The sequence below is a fragment of the Sceloporus undulatus genome, chromosome 4 (genome assembly GCF_019175285.1).
Source record: "Sceloporus undulatus isolate JIND9_A2432 ecotype Alabama chromosome 4, SceUnd_v1.1, whole genome shotgun sequence".
Taxonomy (NCBI): Eukaryota; Metazoa; Chordata; class Lepidosauria; order Squamata; family Phrynosomatidae; genus Sceloporus; species Sceloporus undulatus.
Window position 1 is genome coordinate 38,166,172 of NC_056525.1, and position 23,019 is coordinate 38,189,190.

The 23,019-nt window shown below is 39.6% G+C and overlaps 1 protein-coding gene across 4 annotated transcripts in view; it reads left to right on the forward strand.

The window, feature by feature from the left end:
* The window catches only part of DLGAP4 (DLG associated protein 4), a 524,530-nt gene that overhangs the window by 269,272 nt on the left and 232,239 nt on the right, over positions 1–23,019 (forward strand). For 3 of the 4 annotated variants that reach the window (XM_042466057.1, XM_042466061.1, XM_042466058.1), the window contains exon 3: positions 12,121–12,249. The exons of the other annotated variant lie outside the window; for it this stretch is intronic. The gene's annotated coding sequence lies outside the window, so the exon portion shown is untranslated. The remainder of the gene's footprint in view (positions 1–12,120; positions 12,250–23,019) is intronic. 4 annotated transcript variants of the gene reach the window in all.

Genomic DNA, 23,019 nt, shown 5'->3' on the forward strand with positions numbered 1-23,019 from the left:
TTAGATTTGTCTGGCATGACTTGTTTCTCTGAAACCCATGTTGACTTTTTGGGATTATGGAATTCCCTTCTAGATGTTCATGGACTCTCTGTTTAATGATCTGCTCTAGAATCTTTCCTGGTATAGATGTCAGACTAACTGGACAATAATTGTTGGGATCCTCTTTTTTTCCCTCTTTTAAGATGGGGACAACATTTGCTCACCTCCAGTCTGCTGGCACTTTTCCTGTTCTCCAGGAGTTCTCAAAGATTAGAAACCCTTTATGTAACAATGACCCTGTCCAGATGGGCCTTTTAGCATGTACTGAGTATGTGCTAGGTTTGCCTCAGAGCGTCCTTTACAGACGCTCCCTAACTGTAGCACGTACTCTGTACGTCAAAATGGCAGTGCCCTGTGCAGATGGGCGTCGCCATTTTGACGTGATGGCTGCACCGTGTCCAAACAGTGTGCTGGCGCCGCTACAGGGTGCTTGTGGCATCCTTTCAGTGGCGCCAAAAGGAGCTCCGAAACTAGGCTTGCCATATCCCGCCTGGGGGCAGGACTTTCCTGGTTTGGGGCGGGTCCGCACGGTCTCGCCCCGGTTTGCCCCCGCCCCCGGGCTGAGGGGAGGATTCCCTCCCCGTTTGGGCTCCGCCCCCGCCAAGGGCGGGTGCCCAGGCCAGGAGAGAAAGCCTCCCTGAGGGGAGGATTTCCTCCCTGTTTAGGCTCTGCCCCCGCCAAGGGCAGGGGCCCAGGCTGGGAGGGAAAGCCTCTCCTCAGCGAGGCTCCTATTCAAATGTAGGACACAAAAAATGTGTCCTACATTTGAAAATTTTGTCCTACATTTGTCCCAGTTTGGAGGTCCTGACAAATGGCAACCCTATCCGAAATGGTGCTCCTTTAGCTGCATGTATCAATGGCATAGCCTTTACACAGCTGAACCAGCTATATGGAAGAGAAAGGGGCCGAGTGGCCCCTTTCTCTCTCTCTCCACCACTTTTGGGGTGTCCATGAGGCATGAAGCCCCAAGGACACTCCTTTCCAGGCCACGGAGAAGCGGCAAAACGCCGCTTTCCCGAGGCCTGGAAAAGCGGCAGATCGGGGCCTCCAGGGCTGCCACTGTGGCCCTGATCCATCGGCGTAAGGGGTGGTCTGTATCCCGCCAATAATAGTCTGGGAAGATGGATGCAAGACTTTTTTGCAGTTTTCTCCTAGTATTCAAATACTGTAGAAGAATTATTCTGCAGAGTTAAACATGAAGGTGGAGTAGCAAGAAATAGACTGTTTTCTAAGCAAAAAGTACATTTCCTGTTTTCTATTTAGTAAACTGTATTTTCACACACCCCTCAAAAAAACAACATTGTTTTTGTCCACAGAATAGTTCCTCCACATTTTGGGATGCTAAAATATAGGGGAAAGCTGCATAGAGATATTTGTTTTTTCATACTACAAGGAAAAAACTAATGCCCGGATAAAATAGTGAAGGATGCCCCCCCCCCATCCTAACTCTGCTCTTCCTGCTTTGGCATGTACTGTTGTGTGAGTTACTTCCTAGTAACATCCCTTAGGCCTCATCTGAACTGCAGAAGTAATGCAATTTGACTCTACTTTAACTACTATGGCTCAGTGCTATGAAACTCTGGGATTTGTAGTTTGTTGTGGCACCAAAACTCTCTGACAGAGAAGGCTAAATATCTCACAAAACTACAAAGTTTAAACTAAACTGAAATTAAAACATCACATCACTTCCATGTCACTCTGAATGCATTGGAACTGTGCCACCAAAGGGAAAGGGGACAAAAATTGTCCCAATCCCCAGTGCAGTTGCCCATTCTTGCTTCATAGCTTGGTTTAGGAGTAAGAGCACTGAGCTCAGCAGGATTTATTTGGGAGAAGAATTATAGGAAGACTGCAATTATGTGCCTACTTACCTGGGAAGAAGCACCATTCAACTCAGTAGTACTTATTTCTGGGTAGACTTGGATTAGCTTGTACAATAGTGTAATTCAACTGTCCTATGGCTGAAATCCTGCCCTGTGGCCAAAAGGCTTCTCCCTGAACAGTAGTGGAAATGTGCTACTTTGGGGCAGCATTTCATAAGCTATCTGATGTGGTAGGACAGGAAGCTTTCCGCCTCTCCCAATGTACCAGTGATCAATATGCTATTTGTGCCCACTGGCTGAAGCTTTACTTTCCTTCTTCAAATCTTGCTGCAGAATGGAACCAGGTGGCTCATGAACCAGCATCTCTCCATGGTCCACTGCTTTAGAAAATGCTACTGTCATCTTCATTATCTGTTGTTGTTGTTTTCTAATTTTGGCAGGCATGATACATTCAAAATTAAACACTTAGGCTATACCCAACACTCTCATTGTGCCCACACAAGCAGTGCACATATTACTGCAAGTGAGAAAGGCACAAGCCCTTCTATAGAGCCAGCATGGTGTAGTAATTTAGGTGTTGGACCATGACTCTGAAGAACAGGATTTGAATTCTTACTCAGCCATGTAAACCCACTGGGTGAACATAGGCACGTCACATTCTCTTAGCACCAGACTATAGCAATGGCAAATACCCTCTGTAGAAACTTGCAAACAAAATCCCTTGATAGGTTCACCTTAGGGTTGCATTAAGTCAGAAATGACTTAAAGTCACACAACAACAACAACAACCACTCCTTCTATGTACCTCCTACAGCCCCCATGCAACACATGGTTGCAGAAAGGTGGATCAGAAATGCTTATATTACTGTGAGTGTCACATTGGATTTGGGCCTCAAATTATCTTAATTTCACTGCAAAAGTTAGGCCTATATTTTATTTTCTCCTAATGAAACTGCATGGACATACTCATAAACGTTCAGTTTTGGCAGTATCAAGCCTTCCTTTTTCTCCTAATCTTCCTCCAAAGAAGCTGGCTTGCAAGCTTGAGATGGCAGGCCCTACATCACACTGATTTATCTTCATAATAACCTTGTGGGAAAGAAAGGCTTGCCCAAGGTTACTGAGTACACTTCATGGCCATACCCAAGTCTCCTTAGTGTCCAATTCTCTCCACTATGCCACCCCAGTTCTCAAATTGCATCTTAGTTTAGATATAAATTAGTTTTGAAATGACCTCATCATTCATTCCTGTCAAAGAGGATTATGCAATTTTCTTTGCCTTACTTTCTGGGTATTTAGTCCAATTTTTCTTCATTCTTTCTTATTATTCCATATCAGCCTTCTCTCAACCATGGCTTCTTCTTTTTTCTCATTTCCCTATTGCTGTCAGATTCCAGCAAGTAGAACAAGACTTCCTCTTCATCTGTCTATTTATCATCCATTTCTGACAAAGAAAGTAGCCTCTCACTCAGATGAAATCAGCATACAGTATTAGTCTTCACTGGAGAAGTGTTATGAATATTTCTTAAATTCTCTTCATTTTGCCACCTTAACAGTTGCAGCAATATAAGCATTATAAGGTATAGTGGTAACTCAGGGCCTGAACAGACAGGTCAAAATAAAGCTGCTTCGGCTCACTTTTTTAAAAAAATAATTTTATTAATTAAGATACATACTATACATCGTTCCATTAAAAAAAGAGAGAATTCAATACGCACTGTACAAAAGCTTCTTGCATATTCATCACACAGTTCTTACATAGAAGTCACTATGTTCATATATTCTCATATCTTGATAATAAATAAACTTCCAACGTCTTACATCTGCCTTGTGTGTTTATTACTCTTTATATTAACGTTTCCTTATAGAACTAAAATCCTTGATAACTCCAGCCTATATTAATGCTTTATCATTTTAAATCTCCCTATTCTCTAAGAGCTGAATAGTATTTGCTTAATTGTTCTTTTATATTTACATTGTCTTATACAATTTTCCATCGGTTTCCACAAAAGATCTTTAATACCTACCATTCCCTTTCCACCTCCTCCTCATCCTTCCCTTGTATAATTCTTGTTAGTCTGTCCATTTCCATCATATCATATATTTTTAGTAACCACTCATCTATGGATGGTGTTTCGTTACTTTTCCAATATTGTGCCAAAAGTAGTCTTCCTGCTGAAACCATGTATAAGATTTTACGCCAGTGTTGTTTCTCTATTTCCCAAGGAATCCTGTTCGTCATATTTAACAGATAGATTTCTGGGATTAGATCGAAATTTACCCCAAAGATTTTTATTATACTTGAGTGGATTTGATTCCAGTATTTCTTTACCTTGGGGCATTCCCACCATACGTGGAGCCAGGATCCTTTTGTATTCGCACATTTCCAGCATTGGTTACTGCTTCCTTTATGAATTTTTGCAAGCCTTGCTGGAGTCAAATACCACCGCAATTCCATTTTTTTTGTAATTTTCATGCAGGTTCTGGCAGGCCGTGAATTTTCGTGTCTTTTCCCTGGCGTATTGCCAACTTTTCAATTCCATTGTCTTTCCTAAGTCCCTGGACCATTGTATCATGGAATCTTTTGTTTCGTTTTGTTCGACCTTCCTTTGTAATAGAATTTTATAGAATTTAGATGTTATTTTCTTTTGCTCTTTCTGCAGGACCTTATCCAGTTCTGTATTGTTAATGTCAAATTTTTCCACAGTTGCATCACTTTTGAATCTTTCTGTCAATTGGTGATAAAGAAACCAGTGTTTTTGAATATCCATATTTTTAATGTCTTCCAACCTTTTAAGCTTATAGTTATTCAAGTTATCTTTTAATAATAAATCTTCATACCTCAGCCAGTTTGATATCTGTGTCCTGTTACAAAAAGCTTCATGGGGTGAGACCCAACCTGGTATTTTCATATAGAAGAGATGTTTCACCTTGAGCCATACCCTTAAAATCGCTTTCCGCACCAAATGATGTTCAAACTTCCTGTTTATCTTGTGTTTTTCATACCATAGATAGGCATGCCAACCGTAGCGGTTGTTAAAGCATTCTATGGCAAGCAGTTTCTCATCTGTCAGGTTTATCCATTCTCTCACCCAGGATGGACAATTTGCTTCAAAATATAGTTGTAAATCTGGTAGGTCAAATCCTCCATTCGTATTAGTGTCAATTAAAGTTTTCCATTTAACACGTGGCTTTCTTCCTGCCCACACAAATTTCCTTATTTCTTTATTCCAATCTTCTAGTTTTTTCAGATGGGATATTATTGGGATGTTGGTAAACAAATAGTTGAGCTTGGGTAAGACAGACATTTTAATGGCGGTGATTCTTCCAGAAAAGGAAAGATTTAATTTTGACCATTTTCCATATATGGTTATAGTTATTTTCAAACAGCTCGATATTTTTATTGGATATCCATATACTTAGATATTTAGTCTTTTTTACAACCTTACAGTTCGTGGATGCTTGTAACTCGTTCTCTTCTTTGGGAGATAGATTTTTTGTTATTATCACAGACTTTTGCACATTTATTTTAAGACCCGAGATTGAACCAAAGTTTTCAATTACATCAATTACTTTACATATACAAGAATTAGGATTTTCCAAAAATACCACTTGATCATCAGCGTAGGCTTTTAACTTAAATTCATATTTCTTAATTTTCACACGTAGAATTTCAGGGTCTTTCCTAATTCTATTATTCAAATCTTCCATTACAGTTATGAATAACAGCGGGGATAACGGACACCCCTGTCTTGTTCCCCTCTGAATGTCAAATTGTTGAGATCACTCACCATTAATTAATAGCCTCGCTGTTTAGGTGGAGTATATACTTTTTATCCAGCTGAGATATCTATCTCCAACACCAAGGTTTTGTAAAGTTCTTAACATATAGTCCCAGTTTAAACTATCAAAGGCCTTATATGCATCTATAAAAAACATTACAAATTTCCTTTGAATATTCTTTTCAAAAAATTCAATTAGATTCACCAGAGTTCTAATGTTTTGTTTTAGATGTCTTGCAGGCAAAAAACCAGTTTGATCTTGATCTATTTGAGAAACTAATACCCTTTTCAACCGTTTTGCCAAAATGTGTGCAAAGATTTTATAGTCTATGTTAAGCAAAGAAACTGGTCTGTAGTTTTCCACACAGGTATTATCTTTACCCTCTTTTGGGATTAATGTTATATCATTTACAGTCCAGGAGTCTGGAATGCCTTCCGTCTCTATCTTGTTCATCGTGTTTCTTAAGGGAGTTATCAATACATCCTCTAGTTTTTTATAGTACTGTATACCGCAGTGAACCCATCTGGTCCTGGTGATTTATTCAATTTCAGACTTCTTATAGCTTTCCTTATCTCGTCTTCCGTAAACTCATCATTCAGCCTTTCTTGTATTTGTTTTGGTATTTCTTCCTATTTTTGTTTGTAAATGTTTTCTCGCATAAGGCTTTCCTGCTTCGGCTCACTTTGGAGGCATGCTGTTTAAATGACACACGCATCTTAAGAGGCCAGAAGCTGCACCAAAGCTGTGCTCTAGTCCTTAGGACTGGAGTGTGGCTTTAGCACGGCTTCCGGCCTCTTAGAACGCGCATGCAGCATTTAAACAGCATACCTCCAAAGTGACCTGAAACAGCTTTATTTTGGCCTGTCTGTTCATGCCCTCAGTGATTTATGTGTTCACTTCAAGACTGAATTACAATCTATTATCCAACTACATTCTACAGCAAGTGAAGGCAAAATGCTGTCATGGAGCCACATGTGCCCCAGCCCCAAGGCTGCTTGCATGGCCCCTGACTCCTTTGGATTCTCTGAACCATTCTTTTTCTGGCCAAAAATGAAGGTGAATTGTCACTTCCAAAAGCCTCCAGGATTAGCAATTTACCTTTAAATGGGTGTCAGAATGGCACTGTTTATCACTTTAAAAATATCAGTTTTTTAGTGTCAGAAGTGGACTTTTGTCTGCTTCCAACCACAGGGAGTATTTTTGGCAATACATTCAGTACCTAGAGGGAAAAGCACCCAGAGACAGAAAATCGCTCTCAGATCTGCTGTAGTTGCTCACTACAGCATTCTAGCAAACAAAATAGACATGAAATAGTCAAAGATGAGCAAACCACAGTGAAGAGTTCCAGAGATCTTGGTTGAACCCCCCCTCCTCCTCCTCTCTTCTTTTCCCTCTCCATCTCCTCCTTTTCTTTTTCACCCTCCCTCTTTCTCTTTTCCTTCTTCCTCCTTCTTCCTAGTACTGAAGGCAGCTTCAGTAATGAAAAGTTTTCTGGAAAAAATTATTCTAATTCAACTAAAAACTACAGTTTCCATTTTCAATTACAAAGAGAAATTGTACCAACGGAAGAACTTCAAAGAAATCACATGGGCCAAGATTACTATTATTAATTTCATTGTTAATACTACTTAGCTACTTACTGTTGCTACATTTTCACTTGACAAATTATGGATGTACAGCAGGCTAGTGAAGCAAAATGAACCGAATGTCCAGGGGGTTATAGAGATTAAAGTGTAATTGGAGTGAATTATTTTGATTATTAAATACAGACTTGAGAAAGAAGCCATTAATGTTGTGTGGCCATTCCAGTCTTACTGTACTTGGTACCACACTTTGATGACCAAATTTGTTTAGTTCACATAGCACAGTAGAGTAAGTTTTACTGCTTCAGTCAATGGCCACTGAAACATTCCAAGAAGCAGAGATTAAATTTCAGCAATACAGACTCTTGGGAATTTAGGCGCGTTACAGACCACCCCTTTGGGGCGGCCTGTAGGCGCGCCTTTCCCCGGTGTATCGGGGCCTCAGCGGCCAGAATGGCAGCCGCTGAGGCCCCAATCTGCCACTTTCCGGGCTGCAGGGAAGCGGCAAAAGACTGCTTCCCCACAGTCTGGAAAGGAGTGTCCTTGGGGCTTCAAGCCCCAAGGACACCCTGCGGCAGCGGGGAGGAGGAGAAAGGGGCCGCTTGGCCCCTTTCTCCCTTGCGTAGCTGGGCGCAGCCATCTGAAAGCTGCGCCCAGCGATGCAAACCAGGAAAGAGCTCCATTTCGGAGCTCCTTCCTGCTCCATGGAAAGGGTGCGCTAAGCGCCCTCGCGCAGAGCGATGGCAGTGTGTTCGCGACGCCATCATGGCAGCGGCTGTGTGGAACGGCCACCGCCATTTTGTGCGCACGGAGCACCACCCCTTCCTAACCCTAGTACGCGCTCTGCGCGTACTTTAATGGCGGTCTGTAACCCGCCTTACTTTCAGAATTCAAAAGTCTTAAAGAGAGAATTTAAAAACAAGCAGCATAATAGCCAAATGTACAATTGTGTTTGACAAGATGAAACATCACCATGGCAAGTAACTTTCAAATCTGAATTCTTTCTGAGGATTTCAAAGCTGCTGAGAAATTCTAACTCACAAAAGCATGTGTATTAGACAAAAGATAGCTTCACTTGGAATAAAATGGCATGCTCATTCTGCATGGTACAGAGTATATTCAGCAGAATGGCATACAGTGTGGAATATATGGTGTAGGACAGCATATAATCTTAGAATGTATAGAGCAAAATAACATAGCACAAAGGTTCTTCCAACTCAGAAGTTCCAAAAAAGCAAATTCACAGTACCAATAGGATCCACTAATCTCGACCACCAATCATGGCCCATGATATTGTTTGAAAGCAAATAACCATAAAAACTTGCCTGGACTTGAAAAGAGTAATAGTAACCAAATAAAGGGTTTATTGTGGTCGTTTTTATGTTTCCTGTTATGTTTAACATCTGGGGGGGGGGGGAATGAATTTAAAATCATTTATCTATCAGAAACGTATATACATTAGAGCAGAGTAAGAATCCTGTGGCCTGTGAGCTATAAGCAATTTGGCAGGTATAGTGCTCAATCTCCCCGAACTGACTAATACCCTCCTCCCCCATTTGTTTTATTGAAATTCTTTTTTTTAAATGTCTCGAGGGACCTTCATAAGGTACAATTCTTTTCACTGTTTTGGGCTCTGCGATACCTCAAAAAGGCCCAAAAAAGTGAAGACATGACCAGGAATGGTATTTCTCTTTCAGCTGGTAAGCCATCAAGACAGGGCATGATTCCTATAGATTTATAGAAGCCATTTCTTAACACATGTGCTTTGATATTGATCAAACTTTTTACTTGGATTTTCCAGACAGATGTATTTCTGATTGAGTGCATAAAAACATCATCTGTCTGATGTTTAAAACTATAGCACTGACTGATTCATCTAAAGTTACGTTTAGATAATATAACTGCATATTGAGTGACAAGAATTTAATCACAATGTTCTCACTAAATAAAATGACTTTTCAAAGGACCGATCTATTATTAATACAAGGTCTTATCTTGCCCAAGAGTGCATTAAGGGCTGTACTAAACACTGTGTGTTTTCTTTGTAGTTTACAGAGGAACTGGACTTAAATGCTTTCTTTTTTCTCTTTTGAAACCCATGTGGAATACACAGTCTCCTGGGGAAGTCAAAATGTATCTGTGTGTATGTGTTGGGGGAAGACCTAGAATTGCATTTCTTGCCCTTGATTTTGTCCTCCATGTATTTAGCTGATGCTGTCATAGTTCTCACTGGTGTGTGCATAAGCTTACTTTTGCGACCAGAAAACCTAGGGAAGTGCGTAACCATGTCCTGTTCAATCTTTTAGCTGATGTGAGAAGCAGGGTCATTTTGAATGGTTTCCCTCTCCCCTTACATTTGTAAGAACTAAACAGGTATGCATGCAGAAGAAGAGATGGATTATTATTTCATTTCCAGTTTTTCAAAATATGAATTTACCAAATTTATAAATTTCTTCACATTCATGATGGAAAAAAACTTGACATTTTGAAAACTGAATGTGAGAGAAACCAAAACTGACAGATTCATCTGTTCAGGCCCAGGGCTTTGGGTATCTAACTCTTAAAAGATTGCTTCTGAATCTCTGTATATTAAACCAAATTAGTGCTGAATTAGTATTCAAACTTTCCTCCCTTGGATTCTCCTTATCTAACAGCTACATAGCAGGCAGGAACAGTGTAATCCATACTGGAACTGTCTGTACTTGCTGAATTTACTTAGTGCAAATAGGGAACAATTTTGCTTCAGTTACTTTCATGTAGGAACTTTCCAAAATCTGTACATTTCTTCCTATTTGTGATGGAAAGAATGTGAAGGTTATTATTTTTTAATGAAGGAGTATGTGAAAATGACAGAATTTACTATTATTGTATGAAATGTAAAAATGGTATCTCCTCCTCTCTGGACATATAGAGCCTGAACAGACAGGCCAAAATAAAGCTGCTTTGGGTCACTTTGGAGGTATGCTATTTAAATGACACACACATCTTAGGACTGGAGCGTGGCTTTGGCACAGCTTCTGGTCTCTTAGGACACATGTGTCATTTAAACAGCCTGCCTCCAAAGTGACCTGAAGCAGCTTTATTTTGGCCTGTCTGTTCAGGCCCATAGTTGAAACAATTGTTTTTTTTCATCTCTGTAACATGGATTAGGCTGAACGATGGCAGCTAGTTCAGTGGGTGGATTGGAACGCACATCTCCCAAGTTCCAGCTACAGCAGAATTATAAATATGTGCCATCCCTACCTACAATGTGCAAAAGAAAAATCATGCTTTCTTTCTCATTCCATTCTTGCTATATATTTTCTCTGAACCCCTGTATTTTTCATCCATCTGGCACCAAATATATAATGATTCGTAGCTCTCAGAGCAGTTTTTTGCCTTGAATGTCTTTAGATTGATCTAGAGCTAACTCAAACTAGGTTTTCTTCCTGGGAGTTCTTTTCTGAGCCTGTAATTGATCTAAGCAGTGGTCCCAACCCAGCTGTTGTGAGACTCTGGGCATGCCATGCCCCTTTACCAATGATTTTCTCTGTTATCCACATCATGAGGAAAACTAGACAAACAAATTATGTAAGAATAGGCGCTGAGACTCTGCTAGAATCAGCAGCTGTTTGGAAGAGGACCGGGGGAATTTATACCATGTCTGGCCTCTCACTGAGGGCTACACTCTCCATCTGCTCCTGAATTCTGCAAGCTGATTTAGATTGCAGCATTGCCGATGTTTGCCTCCAGGCTGGATGCAGAGCAAAGGATGAAAACAGCACCATTTGGATGTGTTTTTTTTTAACCCTTTTTACAGCCAAGTCCCCCAGAAGCCATCCTCTCATCTGTTCTCTAATAAAAAATACATCTTCTATCAAAAGTAGAATATTTTGTAAAATCCAAATATTTTAAAAGTGGTAGAATTCAAAGATGCAGTTGTGTCAATCTGTAGAATCAGTACATAGAGAACTCTTATAGCACCTTTGAGACAAACTGAAAAAAAGAAATTGGCAGCATGAGCTTTTTTAGACATCTCAGGAAGTAGGCTGAAGTCTACAAAAACTCATGCTGCCAATTTCTTTCTTTCTGTTAGTCTCAAAGGTGTTACAAGATCTCTCTACATAACATTTTAAAAGGTTATAGTACCCTTGGTCATTTGCATAATATAGCTATGTTTTATTTTAACTGTATAGCCACGCAAGGGTTTTTAAATGGTACATGATGCCCCCATATATGGAGAAAGGTCAAAGCCTGATAGTAACACATGTATGCTTTGCATTCTCAAGGTCTCATGTCCAATTGCTGACATTTTCAGATAGGGAATCAATTCCTGGCATTTCCTGGCTGAGAAAGACTTCTCACTGAAACATTAGAGCACAGGTGACATTGACTTCTATAACCTAGCTTCTCCAGATGTGTTGGACTATAATGCTTGTAATCCTGTTGGCCATACTGCTTTGGGATGAAGAGAGTTGTAGCTCCTAATACATCTAATGGGTATCATGCAGGGGGAAGCTGTAGTAAAATTTTCCTATGTTCCTATGGATTGAAACCTCATACAAACCTACATGAACCCACACAATTATATTCATGACATAAAGAGTTACAGTTATATCTAACAAACAGACTCATTGGCAACAAAATTGGGGAGAACAGAGGAGAAACCTTCTCTGAAACTCTGAGCCAAACATATAATCATTCTTCAAAGGGAAATATGACAAAAAAGTAGGAAAAGATTTCAATAAGATTTCTACAATAGACATCCTGATGGTAGAACCCTTCCTTTCTCTTGCTCTACCCTTGTCACATGGTCCTCTTGAAAAAGAACTATTGTCCAAACCATCTCAAATTTGTTTTAAGCATTATTGTTTTTTTTGTTTTGTTTTGTTTTTCTCCCACTGTTATTTCAGGTACCATAATATGATACCAGCAAATCGGAAGGAAGAGCCTGGCTGTTTGAAATAAGTGTTTATAATCTAATACTGTATCTCATTTTCCACCATGGCTACTCAAATGCTTTTGAGAGGTCCACAAGCAAGGTATGTTGACAACAACTTGCCTTGAATTCCATTGTCAGAGAAAGGCGTGGTATAAATCTTTGAAATAAATTAATAACCAGATTTTCCTGGTTGTTTGCCCTCTGCAAGTTGTACTTTGGGTTGACTTAGACTCTATTAAAATTAATGGAACTAATTTGGCATGACCTAAGTCCCACTGATTCCTGTGAGAGGATTCTAGAGTTACCCAACTAGTCTCCCTCAGCAGGAGTTCTAGAGCCTGACAGCAACCAATAAGAAAATGTCTTCTTCTTGCCTACCCAGAGCAGAACTGAGGCGAGGGCCTCCTGAGATGATCTTAAAATCCAGGCAGAATCATAAAGTAGAATGTGATCTTTTAAATAATAATGTCAAAGTTCTATAAGACTTAAACTGCACTCTGAACAGTGCCTGGAAATAGGCCAATAGCTAGTAAAGTTACCATAAGAAGAGTATCATATGCTCTCTATAACCAACAGCAAACATCTGTCCACAACATTCTGGACCAGCTGAAGTACCCAAACTATTTCTGAAGCATGGTCTGAACTGAACATCAGTTTCACTGGTTGACCCCATTCTAATATTAAAAAGGAGTAGCTGGGCTTTGAACAGCTCACTATTTCTCTGTGTTTCAGCAGCAATCTAAAGAGAAAACTGGTTCCAAAATATAAAGAACAGCATGGTCATCCTTTGCCTGAGCAAGATCAAGATATTAAATAGAACTGACAGGTAAAATACTGATAAACAAACAATTTAATTAGAAGGATACTTTGTTTTTCTTCATGTAGGTGAATTGAGTAGGAATTTGCATAATTCAGTAGCCTGACTTTTAGAAAGCATGAAATTCTGGTTCTGACTGGGTACCCACTATTTGCTAGTTTTATCCTTCATTTGCAATACCACAAGAAAGATTAGCAGCAGGATGTCTTCGGTCTATAGTTGAGAGGAGTGCTTTCTATTGCTAGCACCTCTCCACTGAATTTCAGCCAGCAGGGGAATCTATTGTGACTAGATCCATTTTCATCTGACAATGGTGCTTCTGCGGATTAGTCTTCCACCTGCAATTTAGATAATATCCAAGCAAGAAATATATGTCCAGCATTACTACCAAGAAGTTCTCTATTCTAATTTAAACTGAAACATACTATTATTCTGTGTTGTTGTGAATATGAGTTAAATGTGTCTAAGTAGTCACTCTGCCAAATTTCCTATTTGCTGAAATAATCAATAAGAAAATACAGAAAGATTATTTTTATATTCATTCCTTGTTCTTGTTATGTACCTTCAAGCTTACTCTCACCTATGGCAACCCTGTCATAGGGTTTCCTTGGCAAGATTTATTCAGAACAGATTTGCCATTGTCTTATTTTAAGGCACAGAGTATGTATCTTGCCCAAGGTCTCCCAAAAGACTTCCATGGCTGAGCGGGGACTGTAACCTTAATGTACCAGGGTCCAACACTCAAAGCAACTCACCATGTAGATGCTCATTACTATTTTAAAAAATCCACCTGGCATTGCCCAAATTGTTGCTGATTATTTTGCTTTTAATTTGAATAAGCAAAAGATTGACTAACAACATGACCAATCCATAAAATATGCTTTGTGCCAAGTTCCATGCAAAATGGGCCAAAACCACAGAGATTTTGGTGGGGAAGGTGACATTTGTCGATTAATCCCCAGACTGCATGCAAATGGTTGGCATTTTATCCTAAATATAAATATCAGTTTTGATCAGAATTGGTTCCACATGTGCCTTGTAGAGCAAAAAATACAGAAATCCAATGTGTGTGTGTATGTTTCCTGAAGTCATGGACGGTTCAGATGTCAAACCTTACTACAGTTTTAATTTGGGTCCAATTAGATGATACACCAAAGAAGTGACTCTGTAACCAGAAGAGCATAACAAGTTGATAGACAATTTATAATATCAATTTCTCTGGCCCTAGAGTGAACACATTGAGGCATGCCTCAGGCAGCAAGTACAAAGTAGTACAAAGTGTTAAAGGACAGACCTGTGTGTGCCACAGTGACTACCCTGTGCCCTCTGAAATACCTTGCTGCATCCAGGTACAATAAAGAAGACTAAAGGCCAGTACAGACCAGCACTTTGTGCCATCCTGTATGCGCGGTGAATGCTGAGCGTTCGCACACTTGAAGCCTCACTCCGCTGCACAAGCACCATCTTGGCATGCGTCTGTACACATAGCATGTGCCATGATGAGGTACCTCGGGCTCAGTGCCCAAACGGCACTGCATGGAAGGGGTGTCATCATGGTGCGCCAGCATACCTATGACACCCCTTCCAGGGAGCAAGAAGAAGCCACTTTTCACAGAGAGTGGATCATTGCCACAGTGTGTAGTTGCCACGGCAATGATCTGAAGCTAAAAGGGGCAGCTACATGCCACCTGTCTGTAGAGTCTCCTAACTTTTTACCAGTTTTTGATGTTGCTTTCAGTTGTCTCTTTGGTCAATCTTTGTACATGATATTTGTGTGACAGTGGGTGAGATGGTTGTGCCAAGTTTCCTTCCAGTAACCAAATAACGTAGACTGGCCCTGCAAGCAACATAGAATGCATGGGGTTTATCAAATATTTCTAGAAACAAACCTGAAAGGTCAATTTCTTGGAGGGACCATTGTTGCCATATAACTGTATCAGTCTTGTGGCTAAAATGAACCAGATACCTTCTAACACTATACAAATGTTCAAACATGCAGCAACCAATGCACAAATGATTCTGGAAGAGCCAAACATGGCCAGCAAAGCTAGGATTTAGGTTAATTTTGCTTCTCACATTTCAGAAACTGAATCCCCCAGTGAAGGTCAAATTGGCTGTCCCATATGTTTCAATCAGGTATTCAGCTACCTGATGCTTCAAAAAGTAAATATCTGAAAAGAACAAAATCTACATGGCACTTTCCTCCATCCTAGCAAAAACAGTACAAATCTGTCTGTGAAAGATGAGCTCTCCAAAGAAGACAATTGTTACACTAATTAAAAGAGCCTGGTTAAAGAAGTGAAAGGGAATTACTCATCTTATTAAACATAGACACCTGCAGAGCATCTATTGCTGTAAGAGAGATGATTTCCCAGACAACTGGAGAAAAATTGTAGCAATTTAGATGGACGGAAAGAAATACAATACAAACACAATATAAACAATTACAATACAATGTAAATCACTGCTACACATCACACAGCATCCAGACAAACAACACCATAACAGAATCAACCTCATACAATTATAAGAGTTAAGGAACTATCTAGCACACTATCAATCAGTCATTACAACCCAGGCTATGAGTCTTTGAAATTGAGTGTCTGAAATCTTAACACCACTCTCACACACAAATAAATGTTGAACATGCCACATTTGATATAGTAATGTGTTGTCCAGCAGTGCCTTTCATCATGGCCAAGATCATTTGACAATTTGTCCCTGCCCCCAAAAAAGAAAAAAGCTTATACTTTAAAACGTTCTATGTATTCATTTAAAAACAGTTGCAGCTGGTGGTTCTATCCCAAAAATAGATTCAGGACATTGGATAACTGCTTTGAAGGTCACACTAAAACCCAGAATGGATTCACCATACCACCAGCATGGAAGTCATTAACCATCACTGTTTAAAAGCATTTGGTAGCATTGATGGAACTTTGAGTGTTGACTCCTGCTGGGTCTAACAATTGGATTTTGGGCTAAAATTTTGTTATACAAATATCAGTGCTTCAATATGCTGTATTTAAAATGTAAGTAGAACTTTGGTCATCTTGGTCCTGTTTGCAAAAGCATTTATAGAGAACTTGGAAAAGTTATTTTTCTGGATTACAAACCCCACTAACCCCCAGCCTGCATGGCCAGGCTCCATGATGGCTGGGGATTCTGGGGGCTCTAGTCCACAAATGTAACACTCTTTAGCTCTGTGCTTGTCTGTACATTGCAGAAATCATAGACAGCCTGCACATGCCTGAGAATTCAGAAGCAAAAAATCATAAGAAAGGAATTGCAGTGCTCGGAGATTTGCCCTGTGTGCTCTAGTTTTCCTCATGCAGTGAGGGATCCATGTCCATTGCCATACCCAGATCAGCTTGTTCTGCAGCTAGCTCCTTTGTGCTCTTTGGAAAGCACTGGCTTGGATACTGAGCATTTTAAATTGACAGTTTCCTCCCCACTAGAAGCAAAAGCAGATTGTCTTTCTCATCTTTTGGCAAGTTAGATTCCCAAAAGGTTTACCAATATTTTATTTTGGACTATGGAAGAGGCAGTTTTGTTGATTTATCTGCACAATTTGGGAGGAGCATAGCGGCTCTGAGCCAAGCCCAAAGCAATGATACTTGAGGAAGCTCCACAGTTTTGGATAACAATCAAGGACTATACCCAATAGGTTGTCGCTTAATAGCCCAAAAAAGCTGATTGTTTAGGGGACAGTGTCACTTCACTTTAGTAAGCTCATAGCTGGAAAAACAGATACCAAGTGATTTTCATATGGTGGGGTTTTTGAAAGGGCAACTGTTGATAAGAAGACCAAAGGACATAAAGGTTTGGTCCAGCTGGATGTTGTCCTTTCCTTTCAGATAGAGCTGGTTCATGTAGGCTTTTAGCATGCACACACAAAGGCTAAATGTATGAAGTTGTACACACACAGCTTTTCTCCACCTCCACCACACATAATTCCATTTGAGTCTGTTTCCTCTGTAGATCTTTGTTGAGTATGAAAGGCTTCAGAGGGATTGTGAGTGAATCTAGCTGAATTTGTTTTTTTTTAATTAATATTCTTTATTGTTACAGAAATAAAAAGAAGAAAACAGAACAAAGTATTTCCTTACATAATTATTTTTTCCATCCACAGCCATGAAAAGCCTATTATCCTTATCAATTCCTCATGCTGTATACTGTAAAACCGAAATCACTTCCCTGTAACTGGACTAAATATCACTCTAAACGCCTTTTATTTTTATTTATAAATATTCAATGTCGTGTCATATTTCTTTTAAAAATTCTACTTCAAACCATTCGTAGTTTCATTTCTAATTTATCCTCCCCCCAAAACACATCAATAGCTTAAATATCATACAATCAATTCCTCTCTAATTTCCCATCTTTTTGCTAGGTATTTTTCAATTGCGTTCCAATCATCTTCCACTCTTGCTTGCGATTTATTTTGAATTTTGGCTGTTAAGCAGTCCATATCTTTAATCTCCAATAGCTTATACAACCAATCCTCCAATTTTGGGACATATGTCGACTTCCAGTATTTGGCAATAAGAATTCTAGCTCCTGTAATTAAGTACAACAATACTCTCCAATGACGTTTTTCATATGTAGGATCTATTATCGTTGTCATGTTCAATAAGTATAATTCCGGCATGAAAGGTAGTTCAATATTCAGCATAAACTTAATTACTTTATGAACCTCCTGCCAGAAAGATTTGATTTTGGAACATGTCCACCATAAGTGTATGTAGGAACCTCTTTCCTTGTGACACTTCCAACATTTATTATTCATTAGCTTATAAATTTTTGCGATCCTTACCGGTGTATAGTACCATCTATTTTTAACTTTTATATAATTTTCTATTAAATCTTGTGAGGTTGTAAATGTGTACGATTTTTTCCATGACGCTTCCCATTGCTCCAAAGGTATATTTCGTCCAAATTCTTCTGCCCGTTGTAACATATACTTCGAAACTGTTTCTTCTTCCAATTCTCTATTTAGGAGTAGTTTATATAGTTTGGCAACTTTGCCTTTATCACTTGCCCAAATTATTTTATCTAGCTCATTTTCCCCTTTTTCGAAACCTTCTTTATTCAAATCTTCTTTATACCTTTGTTTAATTTGTAAAAAGCCAAACCAACCTATATTTTTACCCTTCATATTTAATTCTTCTTTCGTTTCCATATCCCAACCTCCGCAGTTGTTCATTTTTACTATATCCTTATATCTAATCCATTCTATATCTCCTTCCCATCTACCAAAAAAAGCTTCCTGCGTTGACACCCATAGAGGAATCCCAAAATAAAATTTATTTCTTAGCTTCTCCCATACACAAAATAATGCTTTCCTAACTGCGTGGTTAAAAAATTCTTTGTTTACTGTATGTTTTCTATACCATGCATAGGCATGCCATCCAAATCTGTTGTTTATTGCCTCAAGATTTAGTAATTTCTTATTTTTTAAAGTTATCCATTCTTGGATCCAAATCATAGCACAAGCCTTATAATAAAGACTCAGATCCGGTAAGGCACAGCCTCCTGCATCCTTTGGTTTTTTCAATATATTTTTCTGAAATCTGGCTTTCTTTCCTTTCCAAACAAAATTAATAATATTTTTCTCCCAATCTTTCAAAATTTTGTCACTATTTGTTATTATAGGCAAATTTAAAAACAAAAACATTAATCTTGGGAGTATAGCCATTTTAATTGTGGCGATTCTGCCTAATATTGATAAGTTCATTTTATTCCAAGTTATTAAGTCCTTTTTTATTTGTTGCCAGACTGGCACGTAATTATTTTCAAACAGATTTACATTTTTATCTGATATCCATATCCCCAAATACTTATCTGGAATCTAGCTGAATTTGATAACAAACCTTTCTATTATCGGAAACCCTTATATGGTGGGGTTGCTGATCCAAGAACTAGAGGGATGTCCTTTTCTAATTGAGTGATAAGCAAAACTTCTTCCCGGGGGAAATGATAAATATAGCTTCAGATTAGCTAAGCAGGACTTGACTCCACTTATTTCTCTTACAGGCAATTCCTGTATGTATTCCCATGTGTTGCAGGCAGAATCAAATAGCCCAATATGGGTCTGAATCTCAGTTTTGTTGGCTTTGTCCATGCAGAACCTACAAAGCTGTTTCCAGTGCAATACAAACCCAGGGACACAAAATGCCAGAGGAAGCAAGGGCCAATTTTTTCAGAACTCTGAACACCAGAGAAATTGTGTTTGTGCTTTATATTCTTTTTCTCTCTCATAATCAATAGTGGAGTCATTCAAGAGGGAACAATATTTGCTTTATAGCAGCTTTAGTAAATAGTGCTACACTTTATTGCTCTAATGGCTCCCACTGGGGGAGCCAAGGACAGGCACCACAATGACCTTTCTGCAGCTTGGGCTGCATTCCTATTGTGATTCCTTTGAGGGGGAAGGCAGGAAGGCAGTCTTTTCAGAGTTACTTCTCCTTACACCAGAATTCTTCTGTGTCACTAAAGTCCTGTTCATATAATCAAAAAGGGACAGTGAATGGGTAAAATTTGGTCCCAGCTTACACACCTCCAGAGAAGAGTCATCTTTGCTGGCACAGGGGGAAGACATCTGGACTCTGTCACCATGGTGCTCTGTGCTGCAGCATAGGGACAGGGGCAGAGAGCATTTAAGGTGTTTCTGTCCTCTACATCTTCCTCTCATCATTGACATTTGACTCACCTTCAGGGTAGAGTAGGCTTTTGCTTGTTAACTTGGGCCAGGAAGGATTTTTCCCCTCTTTTCCACAGTTTCTTTTCCTACCTTTCTGTTTCTGGGTGACTCAGAAATATTGGTTAAAAATCATTTAACTAGGTGGTCATTTGGCAGGTAGTGGGGCAAGAACAGGTATTTGATGAACACCACTTTTTGGGTAAAGGAAAGGTTTTTGGAATCACCCCATTAAGTCACAGGAATAGGGTGGGAAGGGGACAACCCTTAAGGCTGACACCTCACTATGAGTTGTGGGCTTGAGAGGGAACTCCTTGGGTTGGTGTTCCATAGCAAAGCTGGCCAGGTGGCAACCCAGTTTATTGGATTGCTCCTGGACCTCAGAACCAAGGGCAGTTGGGAGGAGATCAGCACTGGACCACTTGCCTCAGTCTAGCCCACACCAGGTTGCTTCTCCTTTGCATTTCATGGGTTCAAAACAGTTTAACAGTTTACAAGTTAAAGATATTAAATAAAGTGGCCTGATTCCACCCATGTATGCATCTAATCTCTTTATTTCATTCTGGTGCCCAGTAAAGATGGAGTGTGATTGTCCACAAGGATTTCACCCAGGCCCTTTGAGGGCAGCTGTGTCACCTGCTGCCACTCTGCATAGAAGGCACTGTGTCACCTGCTGCCACTCTGCAATTCTTCCCTTCCAATCCCATACATTCTAGGATAGTTGGTTGACTGTGTGAACAGGGACTCTGATTTTTACTTTGAGTCAGGCTCGCAAGAAACCTGAAAAATTGTATAAATGACAGTCACCCCATAGCTCTTCATTTTTTAGCTCTACCAGGGTTCATAGACTCTAAAAAGAATTCAAAATATTAAATCTGATACCAGATCTGGCATATACTACTAAGTAATTGCACACTGGAAGATTACATTATTTTTTTTTAATTTTAATTTTATTGATAGAGACAAACATAACACATCACAAACAAAACAATTACATTATTTAAAGCAACCTTGCCTTTAGTCATAGTCTTCCAAATCCACCAGCCATCTGCAGGGATAGAACCCCAGAATGTATGGCCCTCCAGATGTCACTGGACTAAGTCCCATCATCACACACCATTTAGTTATGCTAGGGGGTTGATGGGATTTGTAGTACAAGAACATCTGAAGGACTACCCATACCACATCCTTGCTCTAGGACTAGGCAAATGATGGTCACAGAGTTCTAACAGGGCCATCAGCCTTGACGTCTCTGATGGGGAAAGCTTGCCTGGGTATGGGCTGGACCTTTAGTCTGGACGGGACCTTTGCAACTGTCCTAACTAAACTAGTAGCAGGCCTCTGACAAGCTGTGTCATTCCACGGGATACTTCTCTGGCTCTTGAACAGAGAAAAGCCCCCATGCAATTATGATAACATTTATGAACAGATTGAATTTTAAGTACTTAAGTAATTTATATAGTTAAATTCAGGGGCAAAATAGATGGCCTCTCTGCGTCAGCTCGGGGGCTGCATCAGAATGTGACATAGGCGCTGCATGCTCTGATGCTGCCCCCAAGCTGGCATCATGCTGCCAGCCCAACCACATGGCAGGCAGCTTTGTGGCACTCCAGCAGCATGGCGTTTATGTGCTGCATGCTGCAGGAGTGCTGCAAAGCCAGAACAAAAAATCCAGCTTTTTGCTCGCTCAAAAAGGAGTGGCAATTTGCTATTTCTTTCTGGGCCAGCAAAAAGCCAGATCAGGGTCATGGCATGTGATTGCTGCAGCCCCAATCTGGCTTTCTCCTGGGACAGCTTGAACCCACCCCTTCAGGGCAGTCTGTTTTGGCCCTAAGGCCAAAGAATGAGTGCTGAAAGCACAGCCCAAAAGCGATGTGCCGCTGCCGATACTAAGGTTTGGGAGCGCACAGTAACCACACACTCCTGAACCCTAGCATGTAACGGCGATGGCATCATGGTGGCGTACCATCCATATGGGCACCGCCATGATGAAGTAAGTGAATTACAGCATACAGAAGTCGCTGTGCATCACTTACGTCACCAGTGCACCAATGGTACACTCGTGACGTGTGCCAGGTGCCTTAAAAAGGACCCAGTTTTTCCAGGTTCTTTTTACTGTGGAGGGACGCAGCATGGTTTGGCTGCTGCAGTGTCCCCCCCAGAGTTAAAACGAATGCCTCCAGCCCACCCTTTTGGGGTGGTATGTGGTCTCATTTAGGCATTTAAACATTTATAGACTTATTCGTATTTAAATATACATTGCTTAAGTCTTTAAACTTTAAACTTTGATAGATGTTATTGCACAATCATAATCCTTTATAGCAGTTCTGTAAAATATTACTTCCATATATAGATGGAGTGCAGAAACTAAAAAAAAATGTGAGAAATCATGAAAGAATAAACAGTAACGCATCATAAATAGAGTAATATAAAAATAAAATACATAAAATAACAACACTGTTGTTGTATACCATCAAGTCAGAAACTACTGGAAGGAAATGCCAACCCTAAGTCATACCTATCATGGGGTTTTCTTAGCAAGATTTGTTCAGAAGGAGTTTTGACTTTGACTTCCTTTGAGGCTTTCTGTATCTAATTGTTAGTCCCAACTAGAGTAGATTAAATCTACACAAATGTTGATTTAATGGTCTTCTCTTTTTGGGACTAGCAATTTTATTTAGGCTAAGAAATAGTCAAGAGACTATTAACAATGTGGGAGCAATTTTGGAAAACTAATAAGAAATTTACAAAGGGAAACACTTTAAAAGACAATTATTTAAAGGATTTTCATAGGTGGTACATAACTCCAGCTAGATTATCTCGAATGAAACCACACCATGATAACAAATGCTGGAAGTGTAAGGAGAAAGTTGGAACCTATTTTCATTTATGGTGGCAGTGTGACCTAATAAAGAAATACTGGATTGCGATACATAAGAAGATGCAAAAGATACTAAATATAACATTCCCCCTCCTTCCTGAAACTTTTCTGCTTAATATATTAGACACAACACAAATAAAAATGACCCCAGGTATGTTAAGTAAAATCTTATATATGATAACAGCTGCTCGCATCTCTTTAGCCAAAAATTGGAGATCCAAGATAATACCATCTTTGGATGAATGGATCACAAGGGTATATGACTATTATGTAATGGACAGACTGACAATGTTATCAGCAGAAAGAACTGTGCAAGAACATGAAAACAAATGGGAAAATGTATCAAAATTATGGCAACTAAGCTAGATACACCAAAATAAGGAACTTTTGGCAAAGGTTGGTGCCACGTATAGAAAGATATAAGTAATTGTTTAAATTGTTTAACAAAACAGTGGTAAGCGTAAAAATACCACGG